We start from the raw sequence: 27,636 nt of genomic DNA, 5'->3' as shown, positions 1-27,636 counted from the left end.
TGAGCTGCAGGGCAAGTGTAGCATTAGGTCATTATTTTATTCAAAAGGTCCTAGAAGTTTGCCTGCTTAAAAGTGTCTTCCTTTTCTATCTGCAAATCACATTCTCAGCCCTCTCTCCTGTTAGCAATGAACGTAGGAGCACAGACTGCGTGAGAGGAAGAGGATTTGCAAAATGGGTCTCATCAGTGGTGTTGCTAGGTAAAAAACAATTCACTAAAATAAGCGATTTTTTTAAGACCTACCATGTAACTAGTGTACTAAACTCTGGAGAAACAATAATGAGAGGAATGCCCATCCAAGGCCCCTCCTAGAGAGGGGCCAAACATCATCTTTGTGCAGTTATAAGGTAAGCCTCTTCCATCATAGAACAGGACCAAAATTAGTCAATAAGCTTAGTCCTCTCTGGTACTGAGCAGTACTGCAAAATAATAAAGTTCAGGGACCCACAACCCTGATGGAGAAGTTAGGTGAAGACTTCTGAAACAGAGACCAAGATAGCCAGTGAACAATTGAGTACTAAATTAGAAGGGAGAAGAATCAAAACACCACGGTGGTGGTAATCGAGAAGGAGGCTTCTTGGAGAAAATGGTATTTTAGGTAACCCCTAGAAGATGTATAAGAGGAGACTGGAGGAAGGCAACACCTTATGCAAGGGATGCAAAAGATGGCCAAGAGAACCATCCTGAAACAAAGAATGGACCTGGAGGAAGACTTGCCTGCCTAGCAGCAAGAAGGAGAGAGTAAAGGCTGAAGAGAAAACCTACGTAATGGAGAATCCTGAATCCCTGAATGAAGAATCACACGACACCCTTCATCTCCTATTTGGAAGGCTACTTTAAATTGTGAAGGAGTGAGATGAGATATGGGCATCTTAGGGAGATAATTCTGGCACTGAGAAATTAGAGGTTAGAAGGAGAAACTAGTTAGAAGGCTAAAGCTGTTGGGAGACAGAAGAAAAAGGGAATGAGCATCATTCGTTATATACATTATTGCTTTCTCATAACGATGAAGACCTTCCTTCAGCGACTTTATGTTAGTGGAGAAGGTAAGTTGTAGGAAGGGATATGGAGGTAGAGATGGAAAAAGTTAGAATGGAAAATGACTGATTTTTGTAAGTTGGGGTCAGTGAGGGTCTTTGCAGGCAGGTTAATGAGTTTGTCTTTATTCTATATGCAAAAGGAAGCCATTAAAGAAAGGCTTCAAGCAAGAGACATCATCAGACTTGTGTTTTAAGAAGATAACTGGCAATGGAGTGGGAGATGGACTCGGGCAAGTCAAAGTCAGGGAAGACCAGTTATAACCTTTCTGAAATAAAAAAGGCAAGAGATAATAAAAGCAGGTCACAGGACAAGCACAGTGGAAGGAAAAAAGGAGTGAAGACTTCTGGAGGATTTCAGAGAGGCACTGATAGGATTTGTCAACTAATTGGATACAGAAGATTTTATTCTCTCCCCCACACCCACCCGTGTATGTGTGTGTGTGTGTGTGTGTGTGTGTGTGTGTGTGTGTGTGTGTGTGTTTTTCCTCCTTCAAGTCCAGGCTGGTAAAATGAGAAAGTTGAGTTAAGAAACTAGTTTCAGAGAAAATTTGGAAATTCTACTTTTAGAATTCTGAACTGGTTCTTAAATTGGAACTCAAATAGTCTGTACCTCCAGATGGACATGCTTAGGAAGTTGTCAGAAGAATACGACATGCGTCGTAGGAGAGCTATCTCTGAATCCTGTAATAAAGTAAGCCCAAAAATCAAACGTTTCTCCCCCACCACCAATTTTTTCTCATGTTTTCTTTCTCTCATTTGTTTCTGTAACTTTAATATACAAATAGAGCATTGAGTTAGTGATATATTTGCTAATAATATGAACCTCATTTTAATTTTTAAAAACACATGTGCATACAGCAATTAACTGCTTCTATGTTCGAAGAAGAAATATAATCTGAACTTGTCTCCCTCTGCTGGTTGCACACTGAAGTATCATAAGTCTTTTATAATAGAAATAGAAATATACAATAATAATTGGTTATGCACAAGTATGGGATTTTGCAGTTCATAATGCTTAGTGACACGCATAACTTTATATTTTATCTTCACTGTAACACTTTGAGATAAACAATGCAAGTGTTATCACCCCACTTGTCAGAAAAACACTTTGATTCCAACCCATTAAGCTCTCATTAATAAATTAAAGAAATCAGAGGAAAATCAGGAAACACAGGTAATTAAAAGAATTGCATACTACTAAAGCTGGTAAAGACCAAGAAGATCTTCTTGTTCAGTCCCTCCATTTTACAGCTGAAACATGGAAGCCTAGAGCTTATAGTTATTTCAGATCACCGACAGTATTCAGAGAGTACAACTCTCAAAACAGTACTCTTTCTATTGTACCATGCTGTCTGCCTAATACTATCAGGATATTAATCCTTTATGCCACCGATGAAACATTTACATGTGGCATTTACATGCTCATTTTTCTAAGGCTATATCTATACAGCAACAGAACAGTCCATAGCTATGATAAACAAGTAAGAAACAAGCAAGTAAGAAACAAAAAAAAAAACAAGAAGTAGGTAGGTCAATTGAACAAATAGATAATAAGGCAAAGACCAATCCCCAATTACGTGTTTGAATAGATTTTCGGTCTGTTCCACCTTGGGGGTCTAGAACCATGGCAAGGTTTGAGATGATTTTCAGAGATGCCAGAGCATCTCTTGTGTCAGCAGAAGAACTGGAGGAATTGCTCACCCTCCAACCACCTGTAGCACTCTTTTCTTCTTCCTTAAGATAGTGTATTACAGCTCTCTGGCTACTCACCCAATATCCTATTCTCCAAAGTCATCTCCAAGCTTTTATTTTTTTTTTTTTAAGATTTTATTTGTTTATTTATATTAAGACTTATTTATGTATTTACTTACTTACTTATTTATTTACTGTGACCTGAGCTGAAAGCAGATGCTTAACTGACTCAGCCACCCAGGTGTCCCCAAAGCCATCTCCATTCTTAATGGATATTCCTATGTTCTCTTGGCAGACAAAAAAGCCAATTAAAATTATTTATTCTTGTGTGTGAGTGGTAAATTCTAACTTTTGAAGGGATGTGAATGTTATACAAGGGGGTGTCCTAAACCTCCAGTAAATTTCTATTCAGTAGAAATAAGTAGCAATAGAGAAGGATTTTTGTTTGTTTTCAAATGGGAGAGTCCTTTAGTAATTCTTGTTTTTTACTGACAAAGATATAAGCCTTTGAATCAACAACTGTGAAAGTAACTTAAAAGACCTAAAATTTAAAGTAAAAAGAGAATTTACATCATCTTAACCCATTAAATCATAATATCCCCTCACACAAGAAGAAAACTTAGCTTAGACTATCAACTCAATATATTGTACCTGTAAAAAAAAGTTCTTATACAGATGATAGATATTGGTCAGAAATAGAGAAATGCCAGTAAAATTACACACACACACACACAAATAGAAACAAATATAGACAATTTGAAAACATTGACTACATCCAGTACACTTGGTAAATATTTCCAATACCCATATCCAACAACAATTTATCAGTCAAACTTCTTAAACAGACTTTTTTTTCCAGTAGCAAAATCAAAATTAGAGTGGTGTTCTCAAAATCAAAATTTTCTTTAGTGGTGTTCTCCTTTTCTCTTGTAAGAAAGCATGCCAGAGTATTGATCTTAGGCTAGAATCAGGTTGGTAAGTGGCTTTAGAAGCCTTTTGTGATATTTGGAAGCAATGAGAATGAGCTGATACGAGAAATACTCGCTGTTTCAGGAAAAATAGGTTATAGTTAGAGCTTTGATGTAGAAAATATCTAGCTTGGATATAAGGACTAGACAGTTTGGGGAAGTAGGAAGATAGAGAAAATGATAAGCAGGTGTGAAGATGTAGATCTGAAAACACTAAGTGAACAAGAGGGAGTACAAGACAACACGGGTGATGGGAGAGGAAGATAATAAGTGAAAAGGAACTTGTAATATGATCTATTATTTCTTAAAATAGATAATTTTTATTAATCAGCTAATATTAGACAGTCTAATTTTGGTACCTATTTTGATGTATGTAGTAAAAAAGTAAAATTATTTTTCTTGGGACAAAAATGACCACCTTGTTGTTAAGAAACAATACTAAATGATGGTCTGCAACTTCTTTCCATTCCTACTAATTTGACTTATGATATTTTTGGTTTATGATATTATTAATAGTTTGATTACTTAATTAAATAACAAGAATTTAATGATCAGTTCTGTGTAAGTATTCTGAAATACTTACTTCTGAAAGATATCCTGAAAGATCTATGGGAACCATTCACTATGGGCTCTTTGATAAGGTCTCTCAGTAATTAAAAAAAAAAAAAATCCACCTTGTTAGGAAAAGAAGATCAACAAATAGATTGGTGAAAGATTCAAAAACAGCAAGCAATCAAGTTTGAAATTTTGAGAAAAACTGCTTTAAATGCAAAGAAATTCAAACATGTGGCGTTCACTTCAACTTTTTACATGTCAGTCAAGATACTAGGCACTGAGATCACAAAGAAGCACAGGGGAAAACCCTGGCTCTTAGTTCTGAAAAGAGATTACCAATAGTTGGACAATGACAATAAGTATGAACTGGACAAATGCTTACATGGTACTGTTTCCCATAAAGCAGGCCACCTAATCCACACTGGAGGGAAGGTTTTCTGAGGTGGCAACAGAGTTGTATCCTACAAAAGAATTCACCTGAGGAGGTAATACATGAGGACTGGGTCCATAAGGTTGTTTGGGATGTTAACAGTTGGAAATGAGTGTGGAATAAAGTTCACAAGGGCAACCCAGAGGGATAAATGTTGAGTTAGGAGCCAGCATCCTGGAGCAAAGAAATATAGCAAGGAAGAAAGTGTCCCTGACCAGAAAGGATCCCTGCTGGAGAGTAGTATGAAAGTCATTTGGATGAGGAGAAAGGAGATGAAATATAAAGTCTTAAAAGACAGGATGGGAGAAATCTAAACTTACTACATCAGCACACAAGATGTGTTTCATTTTCTTGGGCAAGGTTTTGAAAGTGGCCATCGGTATAATAGTTGTGTAAAGCAGAGGACCCAATTAGGATACTATGTCTGTGACTCAGGCTTGAAAGGTACTGACCTTACAGTGAGAGGAGAGGATAAATGTCAGGGATATAAAGGAAGAGTCAAAGGGAATCACTGACTAACTGAGCACATGAAATGGGTAAGAGGAAGGTATCCACAACGAGTCCTGTGAATCCCCTCTGGGTGTCTGGAGAATGGGGTTATCATTGCCAAGGTTCAGGGAAGTGAAAAAAGCAGAGTGGAGTATACTGGGGATGGGGGAGGGTGAGGAACTAATTGCCTCTAAGCAGAAGCACTGCCATTCGGTTAGTAGCACTTACTGGAGGGACTATTGGTATGAATTTCCCAGATGTGCATAATCAAGAAAGAAAAAAATTCCAAAAAAGAAACCATATGATCCTTTCAGTATTCATGCTTATATTTATAATTATTCATAAATAAAATAGCATTATTCTCTAATATCCACTCTCTAAAATTGTGATACACATAAAAAAATCCAAAATATAGGTAACACCTGGGCTAAAGTGAACATTCCTTACTAAAGGTTGATTATCCTAAATTTCCATCTAATATAACCCTAGGTTTTTTTTTTTTTTTTTTTTTAATGAGTTCTCACTAGATCTCATCCTCAAACTCTTAAGAGTTCAAAATATCCCAAGGTATGCTCACTACACTTGTTTGTTCATCATAATCCTCTACCCTTGAGCTTCTTCTACCTTTCTTTATTACAATCTATTTCTAACTGGGGTCAGGCCATTTTTTAAAATTTTGTACATTTCAAGATGCATTTGGAATATCAAATAAAGTTATAGGATAGTTTTTCTAATGATAAATAAATAATGAGCTCTATGCTGGGTGTGTTAGATTTGTTTAAATATTAAAGAAGAAATTTACAAAAGATAGTTATAAATATGAAGCAGGGTTTTAAGAAAGGATCCAGTAGTGAAATACAGATTGGGCAATCATCAGGATAAAGATGAGAGTTGAAGTGTGAGGGGGTGGGGGGGTGGGCGTGGGTGTGTTTGAAAGAGTTAACGAAGATAAAGAAGAGCAGAGTCTGAGAATTGCACCATGGGTAGGGCTTGCTGGAGTAAGAAAACAAGAAGTAAGAGAAGTTATTCCTGGAAAGCAGCAGATCCAGAGTGACTCTCCCTTCATCTGTAGAGCACAAAGTGCTTCAGGGTTCATTTGTCTTTACTTGGCACCTATTGCACTCCAGAGAGCTCTTTGGAAGAAAGATGTCATAAATGTCAGGTATTTAGATAATAAACATAGAAACAATAATAGATACCCAAGGTCTTTAAATAGAAAGAGAGCGCTGCCTGTATTCATCACTAAGTGGTCTGGATCAATATCAAAGGACAATGAGAACCCAGGGCAGAGAAAACTTAGGACGTTCCTATGTATTGCAATAGAACGATAAACTCACTGAAGGAGAGGGGTGGTCTCTTCACCAACCGTGCTTTTCTGTCTTATCCAAAGTTCCACTGGGACTGTCACGAATTCAACAGATGAGTAGAGAGATTCATCAACAGATGAATAGAGAGATGATTACTATGTGTATAACGGGACTTCCATGTTTCCAAGAGAAATTTTAACATCATAGGCCATAACTTAATCATTAGCAGATGATGGCCCTTTAAGAAGAGAGCAGCTTAAACACCTGTTTAATGTGTTTTCCTAGTAAACAACTGAAATGGAATCCAGTCCCTAAACTGCCATTTTATAAGTTATTCCAGTTTGAAAATACAGTTTGAGGTTCTGATTGTATCCAAGCATTTTACAAATGAATAGAATTACCTTAGGTAAGCAGCACTATAAATTCTTATTTTTTTCGCCAAGAAGTACTTTAAATCTCATTTGAAAAGATATGGAATATTATACACACACACACACACACACACACCCCACACACAGAGGCACATGTGCAAAAATACATTCACCACAAATATATGAAAAAAAAAACTGGACAGTTGGTGACTTACTAACAAGTTAATTTTTATTCATTAACTCATTATTAATTCATCTAAAACTTAACAATGTAATTAGCATAGTTTAAATTTCAAGTTTATTTCTTAGCAGTGCTCACGTTACTTCCAGATGGGGCAAATGAAGTACCAGAGAGCTGAAGATGAAACCTTGAGCTCCAAATCTTGGAGATGTTTGCAGAGGAAGGATAATATGTCTAGTGCTATCTTTGGTATTATATGTAGTTTCTGAGCTCAAGTTTTCATATTTGACAAATGCAAATCCTACAGATATTTAGATATGAGCAGAAGATTTGGTACATCCCCACTGTATTTCCAGCCATTCAATTCTCGCTGTCACCTGGAACTCGAAGCTGTGCACGGTACTGATTCTTTATCATCTCCACTTGCCTAGGCAGAGCCAGACAGACTGTTATAATGTACTATATGTCAGTGTCCTAGGTCTTAGCAGTGCCTTTTCTTATCTGAAGTTTGGTGGTGGGTTGAGGACTGGGGGGGAGTGTCCTTAATTTTTAAGGAAAAATATTACATTTATATCCCAAGATATATGTGCTACCGAATAATAAAGAAATATGGAATGGAGAAATATTAAATTTGCAATTATCTTTCCTACTAATGAGAGTCAAAAATGCTTTCCCTTATATGAAATTTAAAAATCAGCTGGCTTGGGTCACTTTTCATAAGCCATGCTTGTATCTCCTAAATTGTGAGTTTCAGATCAAACAGGTTTTAACTCTATTTCCTAGTTTTTTTCACTGGATGGAGCTCCAGCCATCATAGAATCTAGCCTTTGCATTTTGCAAATGGAATAACTAAGATCCAGAGACTTTAAAAGTCTAGCTCAAGGTCATACAATGGATCCTAGCATGGCTAGTACCAGAAAGCGTTTCTTCATAATACTCAGTTCAGAACCCTGATTGAAATATTCTGACTTCCAGGACGCAAGTGTGTGCACAAGTGTGTATTTGTTTATGTATAAGTGTGTGTTCTTTTGCTTGATGTGTTTTCTTAAGTAGATTATCCCTACCCCCTCCCCCAACTTTGTCACTCCAACTTTTCTTTAAACAACAAATTCTTACTCTTTAATCAAAACCCAGTTCAAATACCATCTATTCCTGTCCACTACTTTAACCTCCTAGAAAGCACTTGAAATGATTTGGTAGCACAGTTGTCAAACACATCAGATTTCTTTGCAAACATTTCTGCCTATTTCATTGGAATAGATTATAAACTAGTATCACTGCATCATAAACTCCTTAAGGATAGGAGTTTGAATGTCTTTCAGTGTATGATATGTATGGTGCTTGGTGATGGTGAGTGCTCCAAAAAACTTGTAGAAATAGCTTAATTTCATTTAGACCAACTGAGCAAAAATGTTACCCTTCAGAGTAATTAGTGTAAGAATTATACCTGTACTATGTAGGCATCACATTGCATTTTATTTTAATTCCTCTTAAATACTTAGAAAGTATAATAAGGACCTAACTTTAATGAGTACTTTTGGGGATGCAGAGGCTGGAGACCAGGTTTGTTGTTGTTGTTGTTGTTGTTGCTTCCCAGAAGAAATGCTGGTCTATGCCCACAAATTTGATAACCTACATGAAATAGACCACATCCTTGAAAGACAGAAACAACACTGGTACCTACATTTCTTGCTAAGTCTTATTCTAAAGAAATATTACCTATAACTTCTCAAGATCTATTGAAATCTTCTGCTATCTCCCTGTGTGATATTTCTCAACCATTTATAGCTATTTGGTTAAAGTCATCAGAGACAACCTAAAATTTCAGGCCTCATCTTAAGTGGGTGATGCTTCAGTTAATGATCTGTTCACTAGCCTGAAGATTTGCTTTTGGGGAATATCTGAACTATCACATCTATTCCTGTAAGACTAAAAATAGATTATTTAGAGAAGCCTACAATTTTAGAATGTATGAATGAGACCTTTGAGGACAAGACATAGAAGGGCCAGCCATCTAGTTCAGCTATGTCTGAAATGGCAGATTTTGCAAGATCATTTAACCTCGGCTATATGTGCAGACCTTGCCAGGCTGAAATATGACAGAGCTTGAGCACTGGGGAATTTGGGGGAGAGGGTCACACACACACACAGTGTTTGTTCTGTTTTAGCATGTAACATCTTTGTCTTTGCCCTCTGCTTTTGTTTTCACTTTTTCAGCTTCCTTACTCTTCTGATCCATATTCAGTTTAGTCCCTATTCCCCAAATTTCCCTTCTTTGCATCCCTTTATCTTTTTTTAGGACTATCTCTCTCTCTCTCTCTCTCTCTCTTAACCTCACCATTTACCCCATGTCTCACACTGGGCCATAAAAAAAGGAGTCATAGCTTTAAAAATGATCCACTATAGATGCTTAAAACATTTTGTATTTCTCTTTTTAATTCCTTACTTGGTTTTCAGTTACCAAGCACTCTTAATTAGGACTGTTTGAAAATGAAAATACTAAACTCACCCTAAATATTCATGTTGACAAGGAAACAAAAAAAGGAGATAGGTACTATACAAAGCACCAGGGAAAATTTTTCGAAAAGACGAAGTCCTTGTCCTCAAGAACATCATACGGTAGTTGGTAAGGCAGACACACAAATTACTTTCTGCTTATGTGTGACCTGAGATTGAATTTCAAATTTTTGTTCTGTAAGTCATTGGCTCACAGAAATCAAGGATTCCAACTCTGCATTTTGATATATTAAGTGAGACAAAGAATGGAATATTAAACAGAAATTCTAAATTGGGAACATAAGGTAATCCTTTTAGACCTTTATTAAAATTGGCATAGACTTTGAAGACTTGAGACTTTAGTGAAAAGGAGGAGATTTGGAGAGGTTCTAAAGCAGAGCCCCCAAAATGATTAAAGTGGTTAGAAACATTAGCAGATGCCCAACAGTTTGGAGCCAAGCAGATATTGTTGCTGGTTCAAATTAGAATGTGCCCAAGGCCTTAGGAAAATAGTTCTGTAAAGTTAATGTTAATGTTTTCAAACCATGAATGTCACCACAACTTCATTTTCTTGACACTGCTTTAATCAGCCCCAGGCTTTTCAACCCGCTGTCAGCCCCCTTGCAGAACTCCAGGCTTGCTTCATTCTTTGACACCAACTCAACGAAGGCAGGATGTGATCAATGGTCTTTACTGCCATTCCTTCACCCTCTAGACTCAGTAACCCAGCCACAGGTTCTGATCTCCTATAATGTTCTCTACACTCCCAGCTTTGTTCTCCCAGAAGTAGCATTTGTAGCAAACCAATCGTAAAATCCAGCATATCAAACTAGAATGCAAATAATTGGCGAGTAACTGGAAGCTCTGAGCCTCTTGCAAGAATGAGATTTCTCATGATATTGTGTATGTATGTATAGTATACATAGGTATATTGCTATAATTTACTATATATATTATATAACATATATTGTGTTTTAATTATTATATAATTATATCCTGGTTATAATATAATATGTATTAATTAATAGGTATAATAATAATATTATATATAATATATATGATATATTAAGTGATGTTACTATAATATTATATAATATATGTATATAAGTAACTTCTAGGTGCCAGGTAATTTGTCCGATACTGGGAATACAAGGAAGAATTTCAGATACTGTACCTCCATAGTTTAGTAGAACAGGGAATGTCATGCAAACTAGCACATTAGCATACCAGAAATTCAAGATATTAGGATAGACATTTGCAGGAGGAAGACTGCAGACACAAAGGTGAGGCTGATTAAGTGTTCTCAAGATTCTGGAATAAGGTAAATAATTTCAAGGAAAATTCTATGGTTAAAAGGATGCCAAAGTTAAATACATTTCTTTTAATTGAGAAGAGGGAAGAGTGGGAAGAGAGTCACATATTAGACCACTCGGTTGATACTGCAAGCTGTTTAGTATGTCTAGAAGAAAACGATTAGTAGGAGCTCTAGAGAGTGTCACAGGAGTCAAGTAACAGAGGACTTGCACTGACACCTGCTAGCAACCAAATAGGAAGAGTGAAGATGTTAGAGGACAACATATACAATCATAGAGCCACACTTCCTCTGTAGCTTCACATAGATTTTTTGCCTACACTCTACTTATACTAAATACTTCATTTTCTTTCTACATCAGTGAAGTACAGTATAACTTGTTTGTCCAAATTAAGTATTCATTTTAGAGTCTGGCTCAGTTCTCTCCATAAGAAGGACTTGAAATAATGAAAAAAATTACTTAAATATTTCCTTCTATTTTCTCCCCAAATTGCTAAATCTAATACATATTTTTTTCTTCCCTTATTCCTCTTCATACCGTTCACATGCACACAGAGACATATGCATACTCACATACACACATTTATAGGGAGAATTAAGAAAGTTAGAGACAGACCAAAAAAGGGGGGCAGGGGGAAGACAGGAAAAAAAGAGAAAGGACTAGAAGTGAGGTCTTCAACTGCTTAGACAAGAGCTAAAACATAGTAGAATGGCAGTTTTAGAGACCCCCAAGACAGGAGTGTAGGAAGATCCTAAACTCACCTCCTCCCATGGACTACCAAGTCTACAGTTGCATATGTATCCTTTCCCTCTGAAAACAAATGAACAGCATCTTCCCAACAATAAATTAACAAACAAACAAACAAACAAAAACAATAAAAGATGGGTAGGAGAGGCAGAGACACAGTCTTGCTAAAAACCCCTTACCTGGTATAGTGATGTGTAATGGGAAGATATCCTACCAGTCTGACACTTTTCCTGGAGGAGCAAGGGGTGTGTATCCCACATCAATTACCCAACCTGTAGCATCTGCACTATGGAGAAAAACTCCTCTATGTCTGGCTTAAAACCAATGGGGCTGATGCCCAAGGGACCCAAAGTGCTATAGAAAGCTGTCATTCCCCTTTTCAATAGCTGGTATATGCTCCCACTTGTCTCAGGGCCCAGAGCAGCTGGGTGTGTGTGGGGGGGTGGGGGGGCAGCAGTTTTAAGAGTACCTGTACTATATATGAAGGAAGTTCATTTGCTAATCTAAAAGCATATGCTAGAGAAGCAGGGGATAGTTGAAATTCCCTAGAGATGAAGGCACTGGTGGAGGCCATGTTATATTCTCCACCCACCCAGCTAGCACACAAGAGCTCTGATGAGTACCCTCCTGCCCCCTAGCAAAGACAGGTGGAAGCAAGTAGTTCTGGCTCTCTGCTGCAGCCTTGCTTAAACAGGTATATGGTGGTTGCAATATTCCCTCAACTCCCTGCTTGGGGCTGGAGAACATGAGCAGTCATGACATTTTCCCGCTCTTGTTCTAAAGATGGCACACGTACTGTACTCCTCACACCTGTGGGCACCCCCAGTCAAGACATTTTTTTCCCCCCAATTGCCTTTCTGAAGCCGGCAAGCAAGCCCTCTCCCCCTACAACAAATTCTGCTTCTACCTAACAAAGCCAGTGGACGCATGCAATTCACACAGGGGACAGTCTTTGATCACTTCACCTTAGTGGTCAAGGGGGCTGGGATTCCTGAGCTCCATGGAAATGTAACAATCAAGAAAATAGTTCTTAGCAGGCCACTACCTCCAGGGGACTACAAAGAAAACAGATGGAAACAAAAACCAGTCTTCCTGTGGCAGGGGGAGACACACACACACACACACACACACACACACACACACACACACACACAAACCTACTTAGTTATCCTGGAGCTTCAAGCTAGGGGACAGACTTCAGAGTTCCCACACATCCAGAGGCTAAGGAGAATGTAAGCAGGAGACACCATCCTTGCACACAACCGTGATCTTGCTATAGCTCCAGAAAACCTCCCAGAAAGTAGCTTATATACTCATTTGGTCTTGATTTTTGCAACTTTTGTCCAAAGAGCACCTATAGATCTTCTGGTCTGGGAACCAGCAGGGATTATGATTGCAGTCTACAAGATGGTATATATTTCCATATTTTTAAAACTGCTGCTTCAGGAGCAAGCTTCTAATTAGCCAAAACTAGGTGCTAGCCAAAACTAGGCAGTATTCCACCACCTTTGGAATACTGATAGGTGTTGGCACACCCTCAACAATGGTAATATATCAAGAATAAAGCAGTCTGTTTGGACAATCACACAGTTTTGAGAGAAAACAAAGAGCTAGGGCAAGATTGAATATTTCATCACCTTCACAAAGCCCCTTCTCCAAGACTGAGAGATGTAGCCATTGTAATATATAGAAACAACCACAGAGAGTCAAGCAAAATTAGAAAATGAAGAAATATGTTTCAAATGAAAAAAAAAAAAGAAGGAAAAACCTCAGAAAAATACCTTAATGATTTGGAGAAAGGTAATCTTATCTGATAAAAATTCAGAGTAATGGTCATAAGGATGCTCACCAAACTCAGGAGAAGAATACACAGTGACAAGTTCAACAAAGAGATAGAAACTATAAAGCACCAAATATAAGTACAGAGCCAAAGAATAAAATGACTGAACTAAAAGATACACTTGAGGTATTCAAAAGCAAACAGGGTGAGGTGGAAGAATAGATCAGCAGGCAGGAAGACAAAGCAATAAAATTCACCCAAAAAGAGCAGCAAAAAGAAATGAGAATATTTTTAAAAGAAGTTTACACAAGGGATCTATGGGACAACATCAAGTGGAAAAACATTCTCAACATAAGGGTCTCAGAAGGAGAAGAGATAGAGAAAGGGGCAGAAAACTATTTGATAAAATAATGACTAAAAACTTCCCAAACCTAAGGAAGGAAACAAATATCCAGGTCCACGAAGCCCAGAGAGTTCCAAATAAGATAACCCAAAGAGATCCACATCAAGACACAATAATTAAGACATCAAAAGTTAAGGATAAAAACAGAATTATAAAAAGTATAAGAGAAAGACAGATTGATACATATGAGGAAAACCCTACAGGGCTATGAGCAGATTTATCAGCAGAAATTCTGCAGGCCAGACTAGAGTACCATGACATATTTGAAATGCTGAAAGAAAAACAAAGAACAAGCAAACAAAACAATTTCCAGTGAAGACTATTTATTCAGCAAGGTTATCATTCAGAATTGAAGGAGACATAAACAGTTTTCCAGACAAGCAAAATGCAAAGGAGGTCATCCCTACTAAACTGGCCTTAAAATAAATAAATAAATAAATAAATAAATAAATAAATAAAGGTATTTCTTTAAACTGAAATAAAAGGTCACTAGTTAATAAGAAGAAAAACATCCAAAAGTAAACATCTCACTAGAAAAGGTAAATATGTAGTAAAAGTGCTAGATTAATTCATTATAAAGCTACAATAAAGATTAAAAAGAGAAGTAGCACAATTAACTAAAATAAAACAGTTAAGGGATACATAAAATAAGAAAAGATGCAAAATATGATGTCAAAATATAAAATGGGGACTAAAAATGTAGTTTTCTAATATGTTCAAATTTAAGTTGCTATCAACTGAAAATAGATTATTTTATAATAGGATGATATATATAAACCTCATGGTAACCCAAAGTAAACACTTAGAGCAAATACACAAAGGGAAAATGGGAAGTTTATCTAATAACAAAGGAACAAAGAGGAACTATAAGAACCATAAAAACAGCCATCAAACAATTAACAAAATGGCAATAAACACATACCTATCAATAATTAGTTTATATACAAATGGACTAAGTTTCACAGTCAAAAGAGTGGCTAAATGGATTAAAAACAAAACAAAACAAAATACATCTATATACTGTCTATGATAAGAGACTCACTTTGAAAGTAAGGACACACACATACTGAAAGTGAAGGGATGAAAAAAGACAGTCATACAAATGGGAAAAAATAAATAAATAAAAGTTTGTAGAGCTATACTCACAACCAATAAAATAGATTTTAAAACAAAGACCATAATAAAAGACAAAGAGCAGCACTACATAGTGATAAAGGAGTCAATTCAGCAAGAATATATAACATATATAAATATATATGCACCCAATATAAGAGCACCAAAATATTAAAAAATATATATATTTATGGACATAAAAAATTGTTGACAGCAATATAAGAGTAGGGGACTTAAACACCCCACTTATATCAATGGACAGATCATCCAAACAGAAAATCAAGAAGAAAACATTGGCTTTAAGCAACACGTTAGACCAATAAATTAAATAAGATGTATACTGGACATTCCATCCAAAAGCAGAACACACAGTCTTAGATGCACATACAACATTCTCCAAGATAGATCACCAGTTAGGTCATAAAATAAATCTCAAGAAATTCAAGAAGTTTGAAATAATATCAAGCACCTTTTCCAACCACACTGATTTGAAATCAGGAAACAATTACAAGAAGGAAACTGGAAAAACTACAAATATGTGGAGATTAAAGAATATGTTACTGAACAACAATTGGGTCATTGGAGTAATCAGTCAATGGTAGAAAGATAAATCTTTTTCTATAAGATCAGGAAGAAGACAGTGATACTCACTCTTGTCACTTTTACTCTACATAGTATTGGAAGTCCTAGCCACAACAATTAGGCAAGAAAAAGAAAAAAAAGGATAAAAATTAGAAAGAAAGAAGTAAATCTGTCACTATTTATAGATGACATGATGCTATAAAGAAAACCATAAACACTCCACCAAAAAACTGTCAGAACTAATAAATTAACTCATGAAGTGGCAGGATACCAAACTGATATATAAAAATCTGTTGTTATTTCTATATACTAATAACAAACTATCAGAAATAGAGATAAACCAATCCCATTTACAGTTGCATCAGAAAGAATACCTAGGATAAATTTAGCTAAGGGGGTGAAAGACTTGTACACTGAAAATTATGATATTGATTAAAGAAATTAAAGAATACACACAAATAAATGTAAAGATTTTCTGTGTTCATGGATTCAAAGAATATTGTTAAAATGTCCACAGCACCCAAAGCAATCCATAGATTCAATGAAATTTTTATCAAAATCCCAATGATATTTTTCAGAGAATTAGAACAAGTAATTGTAATATTTATATGGAATCACAAAAGACCTCAAATAGCCAAAACAATTCTGAGAAAGAAGAACAAAGCCAGAGATAGTACTACCTGATTTCAAACTATACTACAAAGCTATAGTAATCAAAACAGTATGGTATTGGCATAAAAACAGACATATAAATCAAGAAACAAAATAGGAGGCCCAGAAATAAGCTCATGCATATATGGTCAATTAATTTATGACAGAGGAAGTAAGAACATACAATAAGGAAAGGACAGTCTCTTCAATAAATGGTGTTGGAAAACCTGAACAGCCACATGTGGAAGAGTGAGTCTGTGCCACTATCTTACACCACATGCAAAATTAATTAATTAATTGATTGATTAATTCAGAATGGATCAAAGATTTGAATGTAAAATCTGAAACCATAAAGCTCCTCAAAAAAAAAAAAAAAAGTAGATGCTAAGCTCCTTAACATCAGTGTTAATGATTTTTTTTGTTTAGTTTTGTTTTTTTGTTTGTTTGTCTTGTTTTTGCATCTGACTCCAAAGGCTAGGGCCAGAAAAGCAAAATTAAAAAAAAAAAAATGAGACTACATCAAAGTAAAAAGCTTTGGCACAGTGAAGGAATCCATCAACAAAATGAAATGGCAACCTTCTGGATGAAAGAAGATATCTGCAAATCATATTCCAGTAAGGAGTTAATATCCAAAATATGTAAGAAAACTAATACAACTCAATAACAATAAAAAAATTTTCAATTAAAAATGGCCAGAGGATATAAATAGACATTTCTTTCCAAAGAAAACATACTATGACAGGGAAATGAAAAGATGCTCAACGTCACTGGTCATTACAAATCACTAGTCAAAAGTAAATCTAAACTATAATTAGATATCACTTTAAACCTATCAGAATGGCTATTATAAAAAAAAAAGGAGAAGAAATAAGTGTTTTTGAGGATGTGGGAAAAAAGGGAAACTTTATGCACTGTTGGTAGGATTCTAAACTAGTAGAGCCACTATGGAAAACAATATGGAATTTCCTCAAAAAAACTGAAAATAGAACTACTATATGATCCAACAATTCCACTCTATCTATCTATCTGAAGAAAATGAAAACACTAATTTGAAAAGGTATATGTGCCCCTATGTTAACTGCAGAATTATTTGCAGTAGCTAAGATAAGGAAATAACCTAAGTGTCTACCAGTGAATAAATGGATGGAGAAAATGCTGGTGAGATCTATCTGTCTGTCTATCTATCTATCCTACTCAGTCATAAAAAAAAAAGTGAAATATTGACATTTATGACCTAGAGATGGACCTAGAGGGTACTACACTAAGTAAAATAATTCAAACAGAGAAAGACAAAAGACTGCATGATTTCACTTGTATGTGGAGTGCAAAAAAAACACAAACAAACAAAATAAAGCCCAGATTCATAAATACAGAGAACAGATTGGTGGTTGCCAGAAGGAAGGGATGGAGGAAGGTGAAATGGGTGAAGTGCAAACTGCCAATTATAAAATCAGTAAGTCATGGAAATGCTATGAACAGCACAAGGAATATAGCCAATAAATATTGTATTAACTTTGTATGGTGACAGATGGTAACTAGACTTACTGTGGTGATGATCTCACAATGTATACAAATGTAGGATCACTATGTTGTGTACCTGAAACTTGTATAATATTGTCTGTCAATTATACCTCAATAAAGAGAGAGAATGGCAGTTCCTTTTACTCATCATTTGCCCCTGTTAGCCATAAAATAACCTGACTTTCTAAGATCATGAGGCCTAACAAGTGAGATTTCAGCCAAATAACTGATTTTTAATCCTTAGTGAAAGCATCTGATCTGAAAACCAACAAAACTGGGTGTTACAGAAACTTGAAATATTTGAGCAGACTTTTAAAATTCAGAATGTTTAAAATACTTCTCAAGATTAAAAATACATATATTTTAACATCTAGTTTCATGGACTTGTTACTGCATCAACAATATATAGATGAGAGCTGTCAGAGGACTATCATATAAATGTGTTTTTCCCATCCAAAGCACTATTTCTTCATTTCTTCTCTCAACTCTGTAGCCCATCTGGAAGTGTATAGACCGCTGGGTGAATTCAAACTTGGAAATTGAAATTTCGGCCTTGAATAAAAAAGGTGAAAATGTTCAGAATTTCCCACTAGCTTTAAAAGCCCCAAATGGTAATGATCCTATTCAGAAATTCAGACAAGAGTTGGGTGAACTTTTTGTATAAAGCACTGTTGATTAGCATTTTGCAAAATTCTTTGGGAAAAAAATGATGACTTTATTGAAAAGACAGGTAGCTCCTTCTCCACCCATCCTCCAAATCCTCCTTTACTCATGGATGCAAAAGTCTGAATGACCTGGTTAGATGTCTGTCCAACTTCCTCTTGCTAGGAATGGACCACCGCATTCAATATTTCCCTATGAGAAGTTCAATGAATTATTAGGCAAAGGAGGGAAAGAATGGGACAAAGAAGCTTGAGCGAGCATGAACTGGCAGAGATAATATCCCTACCAACATTTTGTTGGGACGCATTGGGTCATTTCACCCTTCTGAGTCACAAATTTTATCAGACTGCATTGATTATTAATGAATATGCAGAGTTCAGTCTGCTGATCCAAGTTATTTTCAGGAGTATTTTCATGGCTCCTCTTCCTACTATAGTTGATCCTTGAACAACACTGGTGTTAAGGGCATCCCCCAAACAGTTGAACATCTGTATATAATTTTGACTCCCCCAAAACTTAACTAATAGACTACTGTTGAACAAAATCCTTATGAATAACATAAACAGTCAATTAAGACATATTTTTATGTTATGTGTATTATATACTGTATTCTTACAATAAAGTAAGCTAAAGAAAAAATGTTATTAAGAAAATCACAAGAAAGAAAAAATACATTTACAGCACTATACTGTATTTATAACAATAAATTGTGCATAAGTGTACCTGTACAGTTCAAGCCCATATTGTTCAAGAGTCAACTGTACACTTATATGTTTCTTAGATAAATATTGCTTTGGAGAAAATTCCTTCCTCATGAACTCATCTTTCTTTTATGGTGAATACTGTTTCTAGGTGTTTGTTGGCACACCCGTCAGTCAACAATAAACTTGGTCAACAACCAGCTACGTTTTCCAGTTGATCTTTTAACATCTATATCGATTCCCTTCTCAGGATTTCAAACATTTCTAGGATTGCTTTAATCTCAAAAGTAACCCATCAGATGTCATCCACTTTCCTGGTTTTCAGAGTATGATCCTCAAAATTTTGATTTTTAAACAGATGATCCAAGGCCACAGTGAGGAATGGGGGCAAAAGAATGCCAAGAAAGTTTTCAACAAAAGAAACAATACTTCACACTGCTTTTAGACACTGAAGTACCACTTTCAATTTTATTTGATAAAAGATATTTTTGTTAGTGGATGAGAAATTCTGGTCTGAGAGATTCAGCAACTTGATTGAGATCACTGAGCTAACGACAGAACTAGGCTTAGAACCAGGCATCTAGAATCTCTACCTAGAAGTAATTCTGCCACTCTACATCTGACTCTTCTAATTCTTCTTTCTATCCTGTTAACATCTATTTATCTCTTTTTAAAAATTTCCCACTCTTCCTTCCTTTTGCACTTTATAGTTTTATCTAGAGCATCTCGTTTTAGTTTCTCCATGTATTTCATAGAATATCTTCTTTTCTCAACAATTCTGAGGATATTAGCCCATTGCCAAAAGACTGGAGGGGTCATTGTTATCATTAGCAATATTATTGTCTTTCAAATGGATATTTTATTGAGAGATGTTCACCTTTCATAGATTTACTCATTAATTATATTAGTATGAACTCATATACTCTTATAAAGTATACAGAAAAGGGTATGAAAACTAAGACCCCAAAACAACTTGCCCATTGGCTCACAGCTATTCAGAAGAACAAGGAGGGTTGGAATCCTTTTTTCGTTTCCACTCTTTCCACTTGAGTATTCCAAATGAAGAGAAGGATTGGGGTGGGGGCGTTGGGTTGTGTTATATTCCTATCTGCATGGGCTATTAGCCTGCTTTTCCTTGACATTTCAAATGACTTGGTTCTTACTAAATCATTCATGCATACACTTACAAATTACTCCTTCACCTTGCCAACCTTGCCACCAATCTGCTAGAGCAAGACCAAATGGTCATAAGTTCCTTCATAAACTTTTCCCTACAATCTACATGGTTGATTGCCTTCTCATCTAAGCATTGTTTAAATTTTGACAATGTTTTCAACATAACTGATTCTCTTTTGACCTCTCATCAGCCCTACTTTTTTTCTTCCACTAGATTTTTATTCAATTAGTCACCCTACTCATACCAGCATATTTCATTTGGTGAACAACCCTGTGTAATATACTATCCAGGACTTGATTTTATCTTCACCCTTTTGTAACACTCTAAATCTTCATCAGAATATTCAGTCCAGAAAGCACAAGAGATTGGAAGAACAACTAGTAGCCAAATATGAAGCAGATGCTCCTTCACAGACAGTAACAATGGCAGGAGAAGGCGAATTTCCTAGTAGTGGCAAATGCATATCTCCAACATAACACATACATACATTCAGTTACATATATATAAGATTTATAAGTATATAAAATAAATCTCATGCAGCTTCTGAACCCCTACCCTCCATAACATATAGGATGCAGAGAACCCAAATTAGAAGGAATAATGTATTTGTGGAGAGCTACATCCATTTCCTAAATCCTCCAGCTGAGGGAGGCACATAAATGGTAGTGATACTAATAAATCCTAATCTAAAGCTCATGCTCTTTGCCCTAGAGCAGGCAGCTGGGAGGTTAGAGGTATCAATTTGAACACCTGCTGAAGGGTAAGGAACTTCTCTATAGTATGAGCAATTCAATTTTTTATTGAAAACTCGTTTTCTTTCAGAAATCAGGGTAAAAAGCCATTTATGGGTCAGTCATGGCAAAATGATTATAATCACGTTGCTCTATTGCTTGATTAGGTCACTATTCACTAATGCCCTGAAACCATCAGGTTCTTTGAGCTGTCATTTCGTACCCCATACCACTTGTGGTGAGCTTCCCTATATCTAGTTTAGAAAGCCAGTTCAAGGCAGAAGGTGGTTTTCTTTCTCTACTATAAAAAGAGTTTTGGGTCACGGGTGGTTGCCTTCTCACTGTGCTTTTAAAAAAGAAAGAAAGTGCCGTCCGTTTGCTGGGAGCAAAAATATGTTCTTTTTCATCTGAAACCATTCCTTGCATCTCACTAAATATTACTGAGCATCTCACAAGTAGCCTATAGTCTTACCCATCTGCAACAGTAAACTGAATATATTAGGAAAACCTCTTCAGACTAGTAGAACCCAGCAGCCTAGGAAGCTTTGGGGAATAAAATATCTGACAGCAGGTGGCCTAAGTAGACCAGCTGTATGGCTATACATAGGAACTGCCACTTAACAAGTTAGGGCAGCTTGTCCCCATAGCTTGTGGGAAGTTGGACACATTCTACACTCTCTGGGCTATACAGGAAAAACAGGCATTTCATCATGTCTTATGCCTCCTTAATCATGTGATTTTAAGTTGCTCTAAGACGTAACAGTTTCATGTGAAGGAATACAAATGGCAGTCCCAGGACATACTGGACCATTGACCCATTGTTCATATGTCAGCAGTCTCCTTCTCCTTTGTGAATAGTCAGTTACCATGGTAACCAGTAGCCAAAGTTTATTAGTGTTTGTTTAAAAGGTGATTTATAAGCATAGAAATAATTGGCTGCTTATTAACAGGTGGGGCTCCTGAACTCAGCTGCCTTTGGCAATTATCTACAGGATTTAAGAGTTGTGCCCCTGTCCTCTGCAGCTGCCTGTCTGTTTGGCTCAGAGAGTATCAACCTTGAAAACAAGGCAAAGAGAAAACAATCCATCAGCGGGGTAGGTGGAGCAGACCTTGTGACCGATATTGGTTGCTTGCCTAGCAGAGTGCACAGGAGAAGATGGGAGGGAGTACAGGTTGCCCACTTTCAGTTCTTTCTTCAGAAAATGTGCCTACTATATCCTCAAAACTGTTGTTTCTCAGCAAATTCATTAGGAATGGAGCCAGACTTATGCATAAGTTGTTGTTTATACTGGAAGAGCCCCTTATCTAAAAATACTTCCCTGAACCAGCAGTCACAGAATCTGAAAGTGCATCAGAATAGATGTATTATTTTCAGTGGGGTGTGTGTATGTGTGTGTGTGTGTGTGTGTGTGTATGCATGAGAGAGAGAGAGAGAAAGAGAGAGAGATTGAGAGTGCTAGACAGAGTTGTATATTGTTTGGGGGTGTTAGAGGAGAATGAAGCTGAGAGAAATGGAGTATTTCAGTACTCCTAATGGTAGGAAACACGTTAACCTTGCTGCTGACCACATTCTTAGTAATTGGAGAGACCCCGGATAGCCTGAGAAAACCCAAGAAAATATAGTTGTGGATTAGAGTCACAGTTCTTCCAGACTGCAATTTAGACAGGCTAGACCTGACTTAGATGATTCTGTTTTTTGTTTTTTTGTTTGCTTGTTTTTTTAATTTTTAAAGACCCTTTCCCACTTCTAATTTTTTCCCACAATTTTGGAGTTTTTGAATAATTGTTAATAAAAAAGATACACTTATTGGGGGCACCTGGTTGGCTCAGTGGGTTAAAGCCTCTGCCTTTAGCTCAGGTCATGATTCCAGGGTCCTGGGATCCAGCCCTGCATAGGGCTCTCTGCTCAGCAGGGAGCCTACTTCCTTTTCTTTCTCTGCCTGCCTCTCTGCCTACTTGTGATCTCTCTCTATCAAATAAATAAATAAAATCTTAAAAAAAATACACTTATTGAAGCATACCATGTACTCATTCATCTTCTTAATCTATATAGCTTACTACTACTACTATTATTATTATTACTTATTGTTCTTTTGACCTGAAGTATGTGAGAAGAAGGGAGAAGGGAAAACAGGACAATTACTGGAAGATACCACAATGGTAATAAAATGTAAGAGAGATTCTGAAGAGGGAAAAACTTTAAAGAGAGAGATTAAGAAGAGAGAAAAACTGGAGACTAAAAAAGATGTTCCATCTGGTTTCTGCAGCTTCTTTCATTTTTAGACAATCTTAGGAGCTGAGAACAAGGCACAGTTGGCCAGTGCTGCTTGAGGAATAACATAAAGAAAGGTAAGAGAATCAACTGTGCATTGCCCTGTAGGATATTTCATCAACTCCAGGGGGTATACAGACCAGAAATGAGAGTGTATATCTCAGTGCTAGAGGGGCTGATTACCCCTTCAGTTGTTTTAATTTATGTAACAGCATATTTTCTCCCCAACTCAACTAAGTGCCTAATTCCACCAATGAAGCACCTACCTCACCAGTAACTTTGAAAGTGTTATTTGGGTTGATTAAACACTACTCTATTTATGGAAATACCTTTTGTTTTAATAATTGGTAGTGGTTTTTAATTCCACCATCTACAAAGTGTGTGTATGTGTGGTGGAGGGGTAATTATTTTGATCCTCTATCTTGCTGAGATTTTTGAACACATTCTATACTTTCTGAAGAAAACTCTATTATAAATAAAAAAAGTAAACAGATTTCATATAACTTTTACTATGTTTTAGGCTTCACTCTAAGTGCTTTATATAACTCATGTAATCCTCAAAAAAATTTACAAGTTGGGTATCATTACTATCCCTTTTTTTACATGTGAGGAAACAGAAGGTTAGAAAGAACTTGGCCCCTGGGTCGCTCAGTTGATTAAGCAACTGCCTTCGCCTCAGGTCATTGTCCTTGAGTCCAGGCATCAAGTCCCTCATCAAGCTCCCTGCTCGGTGGGGAGTCTCCTTCTCACTCCTACCTCATGCTCTCTCTCTCTCTCACTCTGTCTCTCTCAAATAAATAAATAAAATATTTTAAAAATGAGATTAAAAAACAACTTGCTTAAGAATATAGAAAGGAACAAATTAGGAACAGACCTAGACGGGGCACCTGGGTGGCTCAGTGGGTTAAGGTCTCTGCCTTCAGCTCAGGTCGTGATCCCGGGGTCCGGGGATTGAGCCCCGCATCGGGCTTTCTGCTCAGCAGGGAGCCTGCTTCCCTTCCTCTCTCTCTGCTTGCCTCTCTGCCTGCTTGTGATCTCTGTCCCTCAAATAAATAAATAAAATCTTAAAAAAAAAAAAATGGAACAGACCTAGAATTTGAAAACTTCACTCAGGACAGCCTGCTCTTCTGCATCTCTTTATTCCGATGAAGTAGGAAGTTAAAAGAGAATGTAACTCTCACCATAACAAGCAAAACAAATTATGTGAGGTACTAAATTAATTTTCCTGAGTCCCTGAGAAAAGCGACATTGAAAAACTCTTTAAATATGCCAAATTCCAGTGATTACTTCATAGGAGAAAAGACACACAAAGCTACTTTCCTTGGCTTAGTAGCAGGAAAGGAAAACTTTCTCCATAGACCAAAAGGCAGCAGAATCTTTAACATTATTTTAAGGCCTGTATGTGGGCTGCCCAGAAAGACTGGAATTCTGATACTCCTGGTGAAGTCACAGAATAAATCTGCACTCACTCACCAATTCTACTGCCTGGGTCTTTACTGACTGTTCAGGAGCAGTTCTCCACAGGCTAGAAGGCAGGGGAGGAGAATTGAGAGGGATTGATTTCAACTCAAGATTTCAGCTTCTAAAAACTGGAGACAGCATTCTGAGAGGGACTGCTTTGAGGCATTCTGGGAAGAGAAAGATCTTCCTGGGCTTACAAAGTCTTAGTAGGGCTGGAAGAGAGCAAAGAAAACTTCCTAGAAATCCGGAGAGCTGCAAGTGCTACAAAAGCAGAAATCTTCATGTTTTAAAGAGCTAGCACTGGGCAAAGAAGCAGAGAAATATATGGATCTCACTAGGGCTCAGACCCCGAGTCTGCAGGGTTTCATTCTAACTCCACTTACAAAACATTTAAAGCCTGTGGTCAAACTGAAGCTGCAGCAAATCCCAAACACATCTCAACTGGAGACCAGACTTATTTAGCTCTCCATTCTAGATCTTTTCTAGAAATAAATATGATTTACATCCATTGTTTGTATTGTTTACTTACACAAAATACCTTTAGTGCCATAAAATTTGCATGAAAAATAAGACATGTAAATCATGTCCAAAAGAGAATATATGGAGAGAAGCAGAACCAGAGATGGCCCACATGTTGAAATTATCAGATATTTTAAATAAAATGTGTGGACTTTTTTACATGGAATGTAAAGGAGGAAGCAGAAAAAGTAGGCAATGTGAGTAAAGAGATGGGGGATTTTAGCAGAAACATATTAAACAAATCTATTGAAAATTCCAGAAAAGATACAATATCGTAAATGAAGGACTCATTCAGTGAATTTAACAGCAGACTGGAATCTGAAAAGAGGAAGTATCTTGGAAGACAGATCAATAGAGCTCTTGGTGCTGCTTGTGTGTGCTGGTTCAGGTGAGAGCCTGACCTCTTTATGAAGTGGCAGCCAAGCATAATGTGGCACATACACCGGCAGATGAAAAGCCCAAGGAAGGAGTCAAATTTGGGAGCAAGGATCATGTTAATTTGAAGGTGTTGTGTCTGGATGGTTCTGTGGTGCCATTTAAGATTAAGAGTCATACAGTACTTAGTGAACTATGAACAATAGGCTTATCAATGAGGTTCGTCAATGAGGCAAATCAGATGCCAATGGGATGAGCATCCAATCAATGAAACAGACATTCCTGCGTACTTGGAGATGGAGGATGAAGATACAATTGATGTGTTCCAGCAGCAAACAGAAAGTGTTTACTGAAAAGGGAACCTGCTACTTTACTCCAGAACTCTGGTCCTCCAGACCAAAAGGACAACCTAAATAAGAAAACTGCAATTTGCTTCTACTACATCCTGACAACTACAGTAGAGTTCTCTCAATTCTTTCATTTTCCCTTTTCCCATTCCTTTATTGCACATAAAGCAACTGGTGTATATACACAAACATATTGCACTTTTTTTTTTAGATTTTATTTATTTATTTGACAGACAGAGATCACACGTAGGCAAAGAGGCAGGCAGAGAGAGAGGAAGGAAAGCAGGCTCCCCGCTGAGCAGAGAGCCTGATGCAAGGCCCAATCCGAGGACCCTGGGATCCCAACCCGAGCCGAAGGCAGAGGCTTTAACCCACTGAGCCACCCAGGCGCCCCAAACATGTTGCATTTTTTTTTTTTAACTAAATGGCCAATGATATGTTTTGATCAGCACCAAATGGCTATGAGATAGGGAAAAATACTGATTTTATGAACATATCCCTGTCTCCATTTGTTGCATTCAACTCCTGTCTTTATATCTCAGTAAGTTATTTTGCTCTCAAAGAAAAACAAAAAAGAACAACATAAAAATCCTTGCATACTTTATTTGATTGGAGAGTTTCAATGCTTTTCATTTATCACTATAAAACCAAGGACAATTTTATAACTTTTTGTGTATATTTGTGATATGCGGCATGATCTGTCTTAAGTAGGAATAAATTAATCTAAAAGGAGATTCCTAGATATTTTTTCAATTCAAGTCAAGCATCTTGTTTAAATAAAATTCTTGTTTAAAATGAATAAAACAAAACAGGGCAATAGAAGGCCTCCAAACTAAAGCAAAAAAAAAAAAAAAGTAAAAGAAAAATGAGAAGTGTTTGAGATCTGTAGGACAATATCAAGCCCACCATGAGTGTAGAAAAAGAAGATAGAGAATAGGGTAAAAAAATATGTAAAGAAAATATAGCAGAGACTGATTCCAAATTATTGAAAGATGTTAAGCAATATCTGATATTCAGTGGACCCCATGCAGAGTACTACAAAACAAAGCATGCCTAAATTCATCATAGCTAAATTGCTAAAAACAAAATTTAATAACTTAAAAGCAGTCAGCAAAAAATAGACATTATTGTCAATGGTATAATTTGCATAATGGTTGATTTACCACTAAAAATAATTGTAGAATATATTATTGGACAAAACAATAACATAAAGTCCTAAAAACAAAACTCAACCTAAGAATATTATATATAGATCTATCTCTCCTTTATAAAAGAAGGCAAATGAAGTCATTTCAGAGAACAAAACTTCAGGGAATTTGCCTCTAGCAGCCCTACATGTAAGACATGCTAAAAGTAGTTCTTCAGAAATGAAGTTCTTCAGAAATGAAGAGAAAGGATGCCAAATGAAACCCCAGATCTGCAGGAAATGAGTGAAAGGCATAAAATAAAGTAAATACCTGGGAAAAGATAAAAGACCTTTCAATCTATATCTGTATTTATATCTATGTGTATTTTTAAAAGACTGCAGAGCATTTAAAAGAAAATAATAATAATATGTCAAATGTATTTAGGGATTTTTAGCATATATAGAGCTAAAATAAAAGAAATGAAGTGCATAAAGGATAAAAAGATGGCACCCCCCCCCCCACTAAACTGCAATATAGCATAATGTTATTTGAAGGTAGGCTATAATGAATCTAAGATTCATATTTTAAACTCTGAAGCTATACCGTCCAATAGGGTAATCAGTAG

At 36.5% G+C, this 27,636-nt stretch overlaps 1 pseudogene; it reads left to right on the top strand.

The window, feature by feature from the left end:
* The first annotated feature begins 1,005 nt into the window (after window positions 1-1,005).
* On the top strand, window positions 1,006-25,890 carry LOC116591405 (annotated as a pseudogene).
* The last annotated feature ends 1,746 nt before the right edge of the window (window positions 25,891-27,636 follow it).

The sequence above is a fragment of the Mustela erminea genome, chromosome 1, assembly GCF_009829155.1.
Source record: "Mustela erminea isolate mMusErm1 chromosome 1, mMusErm1.Pri, whole genome shotgun sequence".
NCBI lineage: Eukaryota > Metazoa > Chordata > Mammalia > Carnivora > Mustelidae > Mustela > Mustela erminea.
The sequence above is the reverse complement of the archived record's forward strand: the minus strand, read 5'-3'. Positions and strand labels throughout refer to the sequence as shown.